Here is a 15,545-nt window from a genome sequence, read left to right as displayed (position 1 = left end):
TGGGATGCAAAGGCAGCCTACAAGTGATCAGGGGCCACAGTGTACAGGGCCAGTGCTCAAAATACAACTCGAGATCTCTGTACCATAGAGGTGCCATAGCCATGCCTGCTATGCTGGCACCAGGGAAAGGTGATGACACAGAACGGGTATAAAAGCTTCTGGTCCAACAGAGAATTGATTTCTCCCCTTGCATTGTGATCTGCCTTCCAAGTATAGATACGGCAACTTTACAGCCAGCATACTCCAGGGTTTGAGACAAAGGGGCTGTACTACACTGGAGAATCTGGGATATACCCCAAAAGCTTAAAACCTTTGGCCTGGTTTGTGGTGTTGGGGACTGTGCCTTTAAGTACTGAGCTTGCCAGACAGTGAACCAGGATGGGGCACTGTGAAATTTTTGTTGTTTTGTTCACCATTTGGAACCAGACACAAAATAGAGCCGAACTGTTGCAAGCCCCTTAAGCACTGAGTGATCTGCGAGCAGCACATGGTTCTCCTCTGACTTATGTTGGTATAAATCAGGAGTGACTCCATTGTGATCGCTATAAAACCAGCATAAATAAGAGGAGAAATGTGTCTGTTAGTTTCAAATGTTGCAACATTACCTTGTAGCTTTATCTATTTTTGGATAGAGAACTGAACAGTTCTCACCAAGATTGACATTGGTTGGGCCTTTTTCCATCAATCTGTGCCCTTCTGTGGGGCTAGAGGTTGTGTGACGGAGAATAAGACAGAGATTGCTGATGCACCTGTGTGTCAGAGGAACATAGTTTTTAAAAAAAATCTTTCCTCAAGACACTCCAGATGATTTTCAGCCACCTCATCTAAGGGCAGAATGTTGTGGTGTTTTTTTGCTACTGTCAAGATTTTCACCTAGAGACCTAGAAGAAAATGAAAATAGCAGAGATTTTCAAAAATATAATGTAAGTTGTTTGGGTCAAGGACCTATTTAAGAAGTTATTTTGGTATAGCTCTCACAACATATTAGAGACTTCAACAAAGATATCATTTGATTAAACATATTTCAATAAGAGGCAGTTTTATAGTATAATAATTAGCTATTAGCCCCAAATTTGTTTTTTAATCAGCGGTGTCCAAATAGGCAATTTATATTTAAAAATTACATTATTTTCTTAATTTTTTGTGGCTAGCTTGGTTTGTGAGAAATGTCATAATGTAATAATAATGTAGTAATAAGCTGTCAATTAATCTCAGTTAACGCACACGATTAACTAAAAAAATTAATCGTGATTAAAAAAATTAATCGTGATTAATCACAGCTCTAATCACATTGTTAAATAATAATAGAATACCAATGGAAATTTATTAAATATTTTTGGATGTTTTTCTATATTTTCAGGTATATTGATTTCAATTACAACATAGAATACAAAGTGTACAGTGCTCACTTTATATTATTATTTTTTATTACAAGTGTTTGCACTGTAAAAATGGTAAAAGAAATTGTATATTTCTATTCACCTCATACAAGTACTGTAGTGCAATCTCTTTATCATGAAAGTGCAATTTACAAATGTAGATTTTTTTATACATAACTGCACTCAAAAACAAAACAATGTAAAACTTTAGAGCCTACATGTCCATTCAGTCCTACTTCTTGTTCAGCCAATCACTAAGACAAACAAGTTTGTTTACATTTATGAGAGATAATGCTGCCCACTTCTTATTTACAATGTCATCTGAAAGGGAGGACGGGCATTCGCATGGCACTTTTGTAGCCAGCATTGCAAGGTATTTATGAGCCAGATATGCTAAACATTTGTATGCCCCTTCGTGCTTCAGCCACCATTCCAGAGTACATGCTTCCATGCTGATGACGCTTGTTAAAACAATGATGCATTAATTAAATTTGTGACTGAACTCCTTGGGGGAGAATTGTATGTCTCCTGCTCTAATTTGCCTGTATTCTGCCATATATTGGATAAATATGTCTTGGATGATGACCCAGCACGTTTTTTCTTTTTAAGAACACATTCACTGCAGATTTAACAAAATGCAAAGAAGGTACTACTGTGAGAGATCTAAAGATAGCTATGCCACTCGACCGAAGGTTTAAGAATCTGAAGTGCCTTGCGAAGTCTGAGAGGTACGAGCTGTGGAGCATGCTTTCAGAAGTCTTAAAAGAGCAACACTCTGATGCGGAAACTACAGAAGCTGAACCACCAAAAAAGAAAATCAATCATCTGCTGGTGGCATCTGACTCACATGATGAAAATGAACATGCGTCAGTCTGCACTGTTTTGGGTCGTTACCGAGCAGAACCCATCATCAGCAAGTAAGGGCTTATTCCGTTCATACCTCCCCATCACTACCAAGCTGTATTAATATACAGTACCCATTTTACAGTTGGAAAACTGAGGAAGATGGACCTTAAGAAGCTTACCCAAGTTCCACAGGCCAAAACTGGCTCCAACACTCCTGCTTTTGCCATGAAGCAATACTGCCTCTCTGGAGCTATTTCAATTAATTTTTTGAAAGGGATGAACTCTACTTGTTATACACAATCTACTGACGTTTGTTCATTTCTCTTGGGAAATACTTCAGACCTGTAGGTTAGTTTTCAGTTTTCAGTGCTTCCTGCCTGAGATAGGCTTCAGCCATGTTAAGAAGAACAGTGACAAATGAGCATTAGGAACAACAACGGGTTTCCTAATCTTGACTGCAAATAATTAATTATATAGTGAATGAAAACTGGTAGCAAATCTATGCAGCTGCTCCATAACATGGGCAGATGTACCTCTAGTCCCTGCTGTCTACTTTGATAGAGCCAAGCTATGATATAGCAGTTAAATCTCCTAAAAGACTAAAATGAAGTTTTTAAAAAAAAAAGCAGAGGCAGAGAAAAAAAATAGTGGTCCATTAAAGGGAGAGGGAGAAGTAGTTAGATCAAATTGAGTTGATGAAACAGAGAACAAGATTCTTCCACCAACTCTGTTCCTTCACACAATCTTGCTATTGCTACACAAGTTTATGTAAAGGGCAAAGGAAGGCTGGGGCTGAGCGAGTGGAGATGCAATCAGAAAGACAAAAGATCTGTGAGGTACTTTAGCAGGCACAGTGAGAATGTTTTGAACAAGAAGGGCAATTTGGAACTAGTTAAAAGGGATTGGGATTTTGTGTAGCGGTTTGAAGATGAAGGTGAGGTAGTGTGGCTGAGGATTTTTGTATATGTGAGAAGGTGAGCATTAGCATTCTGTATCTGCTGGAGTTTGGGGAGCACAGATTTGTGGTCTGGTTAGAAGAGATCACAGCATGAGTGGGGGTGTCAGTAGAGCTGGACTTCAAGCAGTGGTTCACCTGTAAAGGCAGATTTTAGAAAAGGAAAGGACAGGAAGGATGGATCGAGAAGGAAAGTTCAAGACAAAGGATGATACCAAAGTTATAGCTAATGAAGTCCAATGGAAATCTGACTTGAGAATGGAGATAGAGAATTTCTCCTCATTTTGAAGCATTTAGCTGAAGGAAGCTACACATTTACTTGGTCAAGAAAGGCAGAGTGGAGGAATATTGAGAAGACAATGAGAATATTGCAAGATCTTTACAGTTGACTATTATTCCAACAGAAGTGGTAATTCATTTCAGCCACAATCACATCTGCTATATTTTGACTATCAGGGAGTAACTCAGATAGTCAAGCAATAGTGTCTACACACACCCAGAGCCAATGCAAACTATCATCTTACGGTGTCTAGAAAATTAACAGAATCAGAGGGAGTTTCACTGGAACAAGAGGAAAAATCCCAAATCAGGAACTGCACCCACCGAGTTAGTCTGTCCCTTTACTCCAGAAAGAACAGGAGTCAATAAGGACTGTTAGTCCATATGAAATCTTTATGTTCATGCTAATTTTTAAAAGAAGTTGTTATGAGTTGTATGAGAAAGGAACTATGCATGCTCAGTAAATATGTCTTCATACGAAAGGTAATTTGAGGCCCTCAGATAACACGTATTATCTACAGTTTATGCAAAGTATTATTATCATAATTATTTATTATTTATTGTTGAGGAAACAATTTGTATTTTGTAAACTCCTTAAATACATATTCACATAGTAATAGACCTCTCCAGTAAATAATATGTGAATACTTAACATAATTTAATTATATTATGCATTTTGTAAATTATCTAAATATTTATTTACCAAACAAACTTTGGAAAGGAACTTTTTCACCCCAGGGCAAAAGGAAAATTAGAATTGAAACTACAAGTTATAGTACATCTAGTAACAGCTTTCACCAGCTAAGGATCTGATTTGTTATTTTCCCCAAAAAACAAACACATTTCCAAACAATATCCATGCATTGACCATTTTTTATAGGATGGGATCATGAAATGTATGGACCACTCTCAACTCCCACTGGAGTCAATGGAATATGAGGAGTCTAGCAATTGGTTTTGTGGAACATTCCCATTGGCTATGCTGGGAGTTCTGTATACAGAATGATGTGTTATGAATGAAGCATTCCTTTATAAATAATAATAATAATGATCTCCAGCAGAGAAATAATAAATGTCAGATCTGAAGTGAGAAACCACTCAGTTTTATTACAATCACCTCGTAGTTGAGCAGTGATCAGGGATTTTTAGAAAAGCTGGCTTGCTAATTGCCCAGGGAGATAACCATTAAAGCCCAAGCTTTTACTGTTATATTCTCAGATCTAGGATTTCATGGACATTGGTGTATTTGGCTAGAAAAGGTACTAAACCAGCCTTAAAAAGTGCTTACTTGAACAAAATTTCAGGTGGGAGTGTTGTGGATTGCAAAGTAATATTAATAAATTAATGGAGTTATGACTGTGAATGTGCAAGACCTGTAGTTTAAAAAGAGCAAACCTTTATTACAGCACTTAAATGACCTTTTGAAGTTATAGATATCATAGACTCATAGACTTTAAGGCAAGAAGGGACCATCATGATCATCTAGCCTGACCTCCTGCACATTACAGGCTACAGAAACTCACCCATCCACTCCTATAATAGGCCCATAAACTCTGGCTGAGTTACTGAAGTTCTCAAATCATGATTTAAGGACTTCAAATTACATAGAATCCACCATTTACACTAGTTTAAACCTGCAGGTGACCCGGGCCCCATGCTGCAAAGGAAAACCCCCAGGGACTCTGCCAATCTGCCCCAGGGGAAAATTCCTTCCTGACCCCAAATATGGTGATCAGTTAGACCCCAAGCATGTGGACAAGACCCACCAGCCAGACGTCGAGAAAGAATTTTCTGTAGTAACTCAGAGCCCTCCCCATCACTGGCCATTGGAGATATTTGCTGCTAGCAGTTGCAGATCAGCTACATGCTATTGTAGGCAGTCTCATCATACCATCCCCTCCACAAACTTATCAAGCTCAGTCTGATATATTTTTATGCACTCACTCCCTTGTTATAATAAAATAATAGCTATGGTTATTAATCAATTATTAAGATATTTTATTATTTAAGTTGGCTGAGGGAGGCAGCTGAGTGATAGGGATGGCACCTTTGCAACGTGGGTGGGGAACTGGTGGCATCTGGTCCACTAAGAGAAATGTGTCCAAATGCTCAGAAGTAGATTTAAGGAAAAGGTAACATGGTCTTCTCTTATCACGTCGAGGCAAAGGTAGAGGGAGCAGGGAACGGAAGGAACACAGACTCCAGTTGTGGACGAGTGGGAGGGTAAAGAAGCTGGGGATGAATATACATGACTTCAGCCTTCTAAGGATTAATGGTAGAGAAGACAGATATCAGGGAACAATGAAAAGTGAGTGAATAAGACAATTACAGATTAGCAGAGCACAGGAGAAATACATTATAAAACTCTTAAAGAAACAAATTAAAAACTCCCCTCTGGGTAAAATCCTTGTACATCACCTAAAGCTAGTCGAGCCTTTTCTCTGTTTTTTTCTTCTTCTGACACCTCAGAGAATCCTAATAAGTTTGAGACTCTGTCTGAGAAAAAACAAAAGCCACTAACAATATTGTAAATAAAAAGACAAACTGTCCAAGAAGGCAAACAGGCCAATTACCTTGAAGAAAATTCCAGGACATCACAATCCAGACATGAATTGACAAATGTCAGAAGGTCATTTGCATTTATAATGATGAAAGCAACACCCTTGTTTGAGGCAGAATTATCTCATGGCTAATATACACTTTAACATAGTCTATCCTTGATATCCACTTAGTAGTCATTCTAAAAGATATTCTTACTTGTGGAGGTGGGTCAGGTTAGGTAATGGAATTGGTGTTCAGTATATCTTTGCACTGAGTGTGAAATAAACCCATGTGCAGATGGCCTGCATGAGGCCTACACACCTTGTAAACCGTATCTTGAGATGGCTTAATATGGTGGTTGTCACTCCATAATCATTAAAGTAGATTAGTCATCTAGGCTAACTTTACTTCTATCCAGAATGTCAGACCTTTGTATTAATTTAGATGGAATATAGGGCCAAAAGTGTTAACATAGCCCTTTAACTGTCCAACATTAAACAGTGTTAAACAAGCTCTTAGGTTTGATATACAGAGACCTCAGCCTGCTTAGTACCATAGCAAACACAACATTAAACATTCTTGTAACCTTTTCTTAAAGACACAGACAAGAAGGAAAAACAGTGAAAGCATTTGAAATCCAAAGTAATAAGTAAGGCCTTTCATTGTAAAAACATTTCTTGTTCCCTTTTAGCTGAAGAGAGTTTTAAAAGAAGAAGGGGAGGGGGAAACAACCTTGTCTGACAGTTTCTTAGATGGTAACAACAATATTTTGGGGTAACAGAGAAGAAGTTAGTTGAGATGGACTGGAGCTGTTGTTAAAGTGTGAAGCTGTTTCATCTGCACTTAGGATGGAAGCATCCCATGCACCGCTACAGGCTGGGGACCGACTGGCTAAGCAGCCATTCTGCAGAAAAGGACCTGGGGATTACAGTGGATGAGAAGCTGGATATGAGTCAGCAGTGTGACCTTGTTGCCAAGAAGGCTAATGGCATTGCCACCAGATCAAGGGAAGTGATTATTCCCCTCTATTCGGCACTGGTGAGGCCACAGCTGGAGTATTACGTCCAGTTTTGAGCCCCCCACAACAGAAAGGATGTGGACAAATTTGAGAGAGTCCAGCGGAGGGCAACAAAAATGATCAGTGGGCTGGGGCACATGACTTACGAGGCGAGGCTGAGGGAACTGGGTTTGTTTAGTCTGAAGAAGAGAAGAGTGAGGGGGGATTTGATAGCAGCCTTCAACTACCTGAAGGGGGGTTTCAAAGAGGATGGAGCTTGGCTGTTCTCAGTGGTGGCAGATGACAGAACAAGGAGCAATGGTCTCAATGGATAAAAAACTGGTTAAAGGGGAGACTGCAACGGGTAGTACTGAAAGGTGAACTGTCGGGTTGGACGGAGGTCACCAGTGGGGTTCCTCAAGGTTCGGTTTTGGGTCCGATTTTATTCAATCTATTCGTTACTGACCTCGGAACCGAATGTAGGAGTGGGCTGATAAAGTTTGCGGATGACACAAAGTTGGGAGGTATTGCCAATTCAGAGAAGGATAGGGATATTCTGCAGGGAGACTTGGATGACCTTGTAAATTGGAGTAAAAATAATAGGATGAGATTTAATAGTGAGAAGTGTAAGGTGATGCATTTAGGGATGACTAATAAGAATTTTAGTTATAAGTTATGGACGCATAGGTTGGAAGTGACGGAGGAGGAGAAGGACCTCGGAGTCCTGGTTGATCGTAGGATGACTATGAGTCGGCAATGTGACGTGGCTGTGAAAAAAGCTAATGCGATTTTGGGATGCGTCAGGCGAGGTATTTCTAGTAGGGACAGGGAGGTGCTGCTTCCGTTATACAAGGCGCTGGTGAGACCTCATTTGGAGTACTGTGTGCAGTTCTGGTCTCCTATGTTTAAAAAGGATGAACTCAAACTGGAACGGGTACAGAGAAGGGCCACTAGGATGATCCGAGGAATGGAAAACCTTTCCTATGAAAGGAGACTCGAGGAGCTCGGTTTGTTTAGCCTAACCAAAAGAAGGCTGAGGGGGGATATGATTGCTATCTTTAAATATATCAAAGGGATTAACACCAAGGAGGGAGAGGAATTATTTCAGCTCAGTAGTAATGTGGACACGAGAACGAATGGATATAAACTGGCCGTGGGGAAGTTTAGGCTTGAAATTAGAAGAAGGTTTCTAACCGTCAGAGGGGTGAAATTTTGGAACAGCCTTCCGAGGGAAACGGTGGAGGCGAAAGACCTTTCTGACTTCAAGATTAGGCTTGATAAGTTTATGGAGGGAATGGTTTGAAGGGATAATGTGATTTTAGTCAATTAGGCATTAACGTGCCATCGCGGGTAAAATGAGGATCCGGCTGTAGAATCTTGCCTGTATGCTCGGGGTACTGCTGATCGCCATATTTGGGGTCGGGAAGGAATTTTCCTCCAGGGTAGATTGGCAGAGGCCCTGGAGGTTTTTCGCCTTCCTCCGCAGCATAGGGCAGGGCTCGCAGGCTGGAATATTCTGTTGTGGGTGGGTCAGCTTTTGTGGCCTGCATCATGCGGGAGGTCAGACTAGATGACCATATTGGTCCCTTCTGACCTTAAAGTCTATGAGTCTATGAGTCTATGAGTCTATGAGTAAGTTGCATTCGGGGAGGTCTAGGTTGGATATTAGGAAACACTATTTCACTAGGAGGATGGTGAAGCACTGGAATGGGTTACCTAGGGAGGTGGTGGAATCTCCATCCTTAAAGGTTTTTAAGACCTGGCATGACAAAGCTCTGGCTGGGATGATTTAGTTGGTGTTGGTCCTGCTTTGAGCAGGGGATTGGACTAGATGACCTCCTGAGGTCTCTTCCAACCCTAATCTTCTATGATTCTATGATCTCACGTGGCATTTGGGATTCAGCTGGAAGTGGTAGGGGTAACAATGTCCTCTGGATCCCTCTCTCTGGCCCAGTCCGGTCAGGACATCTCTCAGGATCAGAATGACAAAGGCTGGGGTCCCAGGTACCAGTGGGGGTGGGGGGTGGCAGCCTTGATGATGAAGTTCACTCAAGTAGCTTTAGTCTGTCCTACCATCTTCCCCCCCCCCCCCAACATCTTTTTATTTACAGACCCAAAAAGGGAGAGATGGGTGCAATACTCTATTCCCTCATTTTGTCCACCAATTAGGTAGAGTTTCTGACACACCAATTTTGGCTAACTGATTTTTTGACTCTCATTATTTTCTTGTTTACCAGGCATGATCTTAACACAGTCCTTGAGTTATATCAGTAGACCTTTTTGTTTAGATTAATTTAGTCTTTCTGTCTCCCTTTCATACCTTTTCCCATCAACATTTGCTATTGTGACATCTTATGATTTTACATACTTCTTGCAGTTGAGCTCACAATTAAGGTAAATTTGTCAGCGCAATTATTACAACAGACCCATGTATCACTCATTTCTCACTTAATTTCTCACCTATTTTGCAGGCTCACATGGGTTTAAAGTAAGTTTAGGCCTTGCGCTCCCATTCTGCACAGGAGTGAGTTTCACCCTAAATAATCATGGGACAGTCACGTTATTAGTTCTGTGTCCCTGTAAAACAATACAATAAAGAAGAATTTTGTTGCTGATGGATCTACTAAATACATAAATCTATATATGCTCCAGTTTTAGAGAAACTAGAGTTATGGATTTTCACTCTTGTGCTCTAATAAGATAGGACACTGTGTCACAAGCTCTTTCCATTTTGATTTATAAAGGTTATCAGTCAAGACGCCCATATAAGCTCAGCCTCCAACCACTCTATTAATTATTTGTGACAGCATCTTAGTTGGGCACAAAACTCTTAAAACAGCCAAATTGGAAATTAAATCTGAGAATGAGACTTGCATAGTAAATTACCCAGAGAATAAATCACTGTTTAAAAGAAGTGTTTTGTTACTATGAATAAAGAGTTCTGAAATATGAATATGAATCTTGGGGTCCTGCAATTTGGTCTGTGGCATTTGGTGGTCGCCCCCTGCTTCTTTCATTCCTCAGAAGACCTTTCTTTTTAGTCTGCACCTAACATAGATTTGGTAATATATGGACTGCTGTATATCTGGAATAACCCCATTGAAATCAAAGTTGGTGTGAGGGAGAGCCCCATATGGACTGTGTACAATATCAGATGTACTTAATATATAATGGACTGATTTTTGTCATCCCCATGGCATTTTTATTTGAAAAACTGAGCACGGGGAAAGATAAAGATGGCACCATAAACTACCTCATTGTCCTCCTTCATGTCCCTCCTTAAAACTCTCCTTTGTCAGGTTCCCTCAATAATGTAGACAACGGTTAGACAGCTTGTGTGCTGATACCACTACCTATCATGCTGAGCAATATTGTCCCATTTTTTTACTTTTGCTCCCCCATCTCTGTCTGTATTTACCTGCTGTCTTTTGTCTTATACTTAGATTGTAAGCTCTTTTGGGGGTCATGTGCATTTTTTCCTAGACCAAGTCTGCAGACCCCAGTCTATTTCCCCTCCCCCAGAAAATAGTTTTCCTAATTATTACGCTCTAAAATAATAAATTCAGAAATGGAACAATTCAGAAATGGAACTATGTGATTGAGATGCATTCTCAATTATTTGCATATTTTGCCTTGTGAGTGAAGGCAATGTTTGATATAGTTTTCTGTTGATACATTTCTTTTGATTTTCATGTGTAACGCTTAGCATATAATTCATTTTATGTTTTGTTTCCTTGCTTTTGTGGAAGAGAGATTAAAATTTAATAAACTATAAAGCAAAAACCTACTTCAACAAACTCTGCATAATCCAAAAAGAAAATAGCAGTTCACTAAGGGCCAATGGAATTGCTGGGACTGCTCTCAGAGTAAAGCATTCTGATGACAGAATCTGGTTCTTAGTGAATGTGTTTTGACAGAATTGGAGGAATCGCTTTGTCACAGTGGAGCTGTTTATAACCTCCCATTGAAACCTTATAGTTATCAATTTTAACTTTGTTTTGTTTTCCTCTTCATGGCATTTGGGGGACCTTGTATATATCTGTACTCTAGAGAAAGGGTTCTCAGAATATGGGTCATGTCTCATGATACATTTGGCATCACAAACAAATTTCAGGGTGGCCACACAGCCACCCTCCCTTTTTCTCCCCTTTTAACCCTTTCAGTAAAATAATAAGTATGTTACCAGCCCTTACAGTTGCAGAGAGATGCTCAAAAACATGCACTGAATGTAAACTGATGCAGTGATGCCTGCGTGAATCTGCAGACAGCTTGAAACAGGAAAATTAGGCTGGAAGGTCCACAGAAGAGGGAATAAAGGAAGGATGAAAGGATTGCCCTGCTACCTGGTTCCATGGAACAGTGCGAACAGTGCAGAGAGCATGTACAGTACTACAGTTAACTTACCCTTGAGGAAGCTGGAGGAAGCTGGAGGGCAAGGATCAGCAACAGGCAGGTCCCAACAGGGCAGGGAGACAGAAAATACAACGTTTGGAACCTGGCTATGAAAAAAAGGTGAATTCCATGGCAAACATGCTCCATTTTGAGTCATCTTGGGAAAATGCCATATTCGATGGCCATAGAATTGCACAGTCAGACTGAGATGATTGACGCTTTCTAAAGTACTCCAGTGCAACTACTGCAAACCTTGGGCTAGATTGTATCCTTTAAGCCACAGCCCTCAGTGGAGTGCAGTACTAGAGCTGGTATTACACTAGTGTAACTTGATAGACTTCCATGGAGTTAGTCCCGATTCACACTGGTGTAAGTAAGATCAGAATCAGGCCCAGGTTATTTTACAGAAATACAAGTCCTCGTCCATATTTCAGAAGCAAACATTTTGAACAGAGCTTTGATTTTATTTGCTTAGAGAGGTATATTTACAAAAGAAATCATCATCATAAGGAGAACACTCAGAGGTGCCTCCTCCACTGAATGAAAAAGCATTCCTGCAAGGTAACGCACACCTTCCTTGCACAGTCTACTTGATGGAAAGCAATGAAGGCTTATATACAGGTCCAAATTAGTTCATTATCAGCTTGAAAGATTGGCATAGGCTCATCTTAGGATCTGCCTCCGATATTAAAACAAATAAGTGACCTCATCCATCCCCCTCACAGTCCAGAAGTTCACTCTATCTAAATATAGAATGCAATAACCACATAGTGCTCAAGCTGAGTCCATTCTGTTCTGAATGTGACAGTCCCAAGGGGAATTCTGCAGTGGAATGGTTAGCAAGTTACTGCAACTGCTGCTTAATGCAGATGCCCAGAGCCAAACATATCCCAGCAATCAGGGATGCAAGTGAACACCTTCATGCTTACTCATGTAATTTAGGCATATTCCTTACCCTTTACCTCCAGGGCCAAGTAAGAGGCTTAGTTGTGCAAGTTGCTGAGCACCTCTTGAGAGGCGCTGAGGGACCTCAACTCCTACTGTCTTCATATGGCAATATGGTTACATATAAATCTTCTGGGGATGCTGAGTTCAACTAACTTTCCACATTTGTTAAGATGAATATTCTGCCTTATTTGCTCTGTATCTTGAGTCCATTCCATGCTTTTAATGCTTCAAGTATTTTACTAAATGCACTATGAAGTTGATTACCTTTTTACGGGATGTGGGAAAAGGACCAAACTGGCCTTTTCCATACTTAAAGTGGCTTCGGACTTCCTTCAAAACCCCAGATGTAGGGTTTTAGACCTCAAAGAACAAGTAACCAGAGAACAGCAAGATCCTTGGGGCATTATATGTCTACAGTTTCTAGCATAATGAGGCCCTAATCCCCAGTTGTGGACTGTAGGTGCTACCTGTGATAAAATGGGGAATTTTCTTAATGTTTTGAATTAATATTGTTTCCCTATGAGTTGCATGTTTAACCAAGTTGTGGGAAAGGACACTTATTGTTGCCGAGGACCAGGTGTGACCCCATTTGTAACCTGGATCTCAGACAATGGGTTGGACGCATTGTGACTTAGTAACTGATGACCCCACCCCAACTCAGAAGCCAGCCAGTTTTGGCCCGAGGGAGAACAAAGGGCTGAAGAGAGAGCCACCAGGTGATCTATTTGTCTGGGAAAGAAGACAAAGGAGGAAGGAGGAGTAGGTGGAGTTAAAGTGTGGTCTGCGGGAAGCAGGTAGGCTGCTGGACTGGGGGCTGGGCGAGAGAGCACTGGGCTCTGGTCAGACCCAGGTGCACTTGGCTGTAGCTTCCCATTCTCTCTGGCTGACCTAAGGGCTGTATTCCAGACATGTAACAAATCCTTCTGTTTCTCAATGCTCTCTGAGAGTCACTCCAGTCTAAACACCATTAACTAATCCTTGCAGAGAAATGGAACTGTGGCAGAATTAATCTTAGTTTTATGTTGACTTTGCCTGGCATCTATAAACAGGACTGTGTTAATGTTTATTACTTATTTTGTGGTGTATATAATTTTTGGTAGCATTACTGTTAATGTACTATATGTGTGTATATTATCTGTAAAGTTAAAAGGAAGCGAAAGCATAGAGTAATGGCAGGAGGATGTCACTCTGTGATCTCTTCCCAGTCCTGCATGCCACAAAACAGAATATCTACCAAACAGTGTGAATATCACAGATTATTTGGAAATGAAATGATCACTGCCTGCCTGAGCACAGGGATTTTGGGCCATGCCCAGCTCAGACCAGAACCATTATTTGATGATTACATGATTTAACAGGCTGGGGTGTGATTGTTAACTGTTACCATGATTCCATAATCCTCTCCCCCCTCTCAGTCTCCATGCTGTTCATGAAGAATTAGCTCCCACTCACACAAGGGATTTTTTTAATAATATTTATTTTAAAAGACTCCTCCCTCATCTGCCTATCTCTTCTCTGTTCTTATTTTCCCTCACTCCTTTCCTTTCCCCCTTCTTTTTCTCCCTTTCCCATTTGTTCTCCCCACCTCTCCTAGCTCTGCCTGTGGAAACTTCTTTTTGCTGTCTCAGAGCTGGAGTTAGGGTAGGTGCATACGCAAGTGCAGGTCTCTTCCCCATCAGCCCAAGGAGACAGACAACAGGGAGAATTTAATATAAATATAATTTGATTGAACAAGAAATTTTTCCTAGAGCTGGGTGAAAAATTGATTATCCAGATTGGTGACTGAACTGAAAAATATACCATAAAATAAATCATTTCAAGTTAACCCAAAATGATAATTTGTTTTTCCTTAGCACAATGAAAAAAAAGAAAAGAAAAAGAAAGCCACTGAAAAAAATTCAATTTGGGATCAAGCTAAATGTTTCATTGGCCCTGAAATGAAACATTTCATTTTCGGGGGGGGGGGGGATGAAGGGAGGGAGTTGGGGGGTGTTGTAACTTTTGTGTGATTGTGTTTTGTTTGTTAAATATAGCTAGATTTCCAAACAAAACATTTTGAACTGAACAATTGAAACGTTTTGCTCTGAAAGTGTGTCACAACATAATATTTCCGCTTTTTCTAAATTTGATTTTCTCTGTTTTTATTGAGTTGAAACTATTTGCCAAATTTAATCCAAATGCACAAACAGCTTGATTAGACTGACAAATGCACTTTTTGGCAGATAAAGTATTTACTGGAAAAAAATGGCCCAGATCTCATTATTCTCTGGGGGCCAGGCTGGTCTGAGAACGCATAAGGGAGATCAGGGAGCAAAGAGCTCCCTCTATGTATCCCTGCACAGCAGCACGCCACAACTGTAATCCTTTTGGGCACCTCCTGACCTAGGATATCCCCTAGGCACTAGGAGGGGTGGGGAGATGCAAAGGCATGATGTGCCCCCTCCCCCTACACACACACACACACACACACACACACACACACACTACAAACTCAGAAGCAGTGCCTCCACCTTAAGTGGTGAATTAGCACCTACTCACCCCATATCCAATCTGGAATGTGTCTGACCCCATGAAACAGAATTCCTTCCAGTGCTCTAGCTGAAACAGTGAAGCCTTCAAGGGTACATCTACATGGGGATGAAAAGCCCAAGCCTGAACATTGACATAGCAATTTTTAGCCCTGCAGATCGAGCCTCTCTAGCCCAAATCATCTGACCAGGGCCATCCAGGGCCATGCTGTGTGGCCTTCATCCCCATGTAGACATACCCTAAATGGCATAACTGAGCCATGTGTAGAGCTGGATGGAAAAACAGTAACAATTGTAGTGGAATTTTTTTTTAATGTAGAAATTTCATCAAAATATTTCAATTGTCTGGTGGGGAAAATCAACCAGCTGCTCAAACCCTACAAAAGTTTTCATTGAAAAGATTTTTGAGGGGATATCATCACAAATGATGAAAAGTTTCACTGAAAACTCAGCATTTAAGTAATTTCAACCATATCTAACCATGTATTCTGCAGGAAGGAAAAGCAGTAGGGAGAGAGCGGCGTGAGATAATGGCATATGCAGCAGGGAAAATAGTGAAGCCATGTTTGTGGTCTCATGGATATGAAGCATTCACGGAAAATATGGAGCATTTCCTATTCATAATGTTACTTATAAATAATCACTTTTAAATAAATATATGAAATCAGTAGATGTTCATT

This window comes from Emys orbicularis, chromosome 2, assembly GCF_028017835.1.
Source record: "Emys orbicularis isolate rEmyOrb1 chromosome 2, rEmyOrb1.hap1, whole genome shotgun sequence".
Classification (NCBI taxonomy): Eukaryota; Metazoa; Chordata; order Testudines; family Emydidae; genus Emys; species Emys orbicularis.
Note: the sequence above shows the minus strand (reverse complement) of the source record.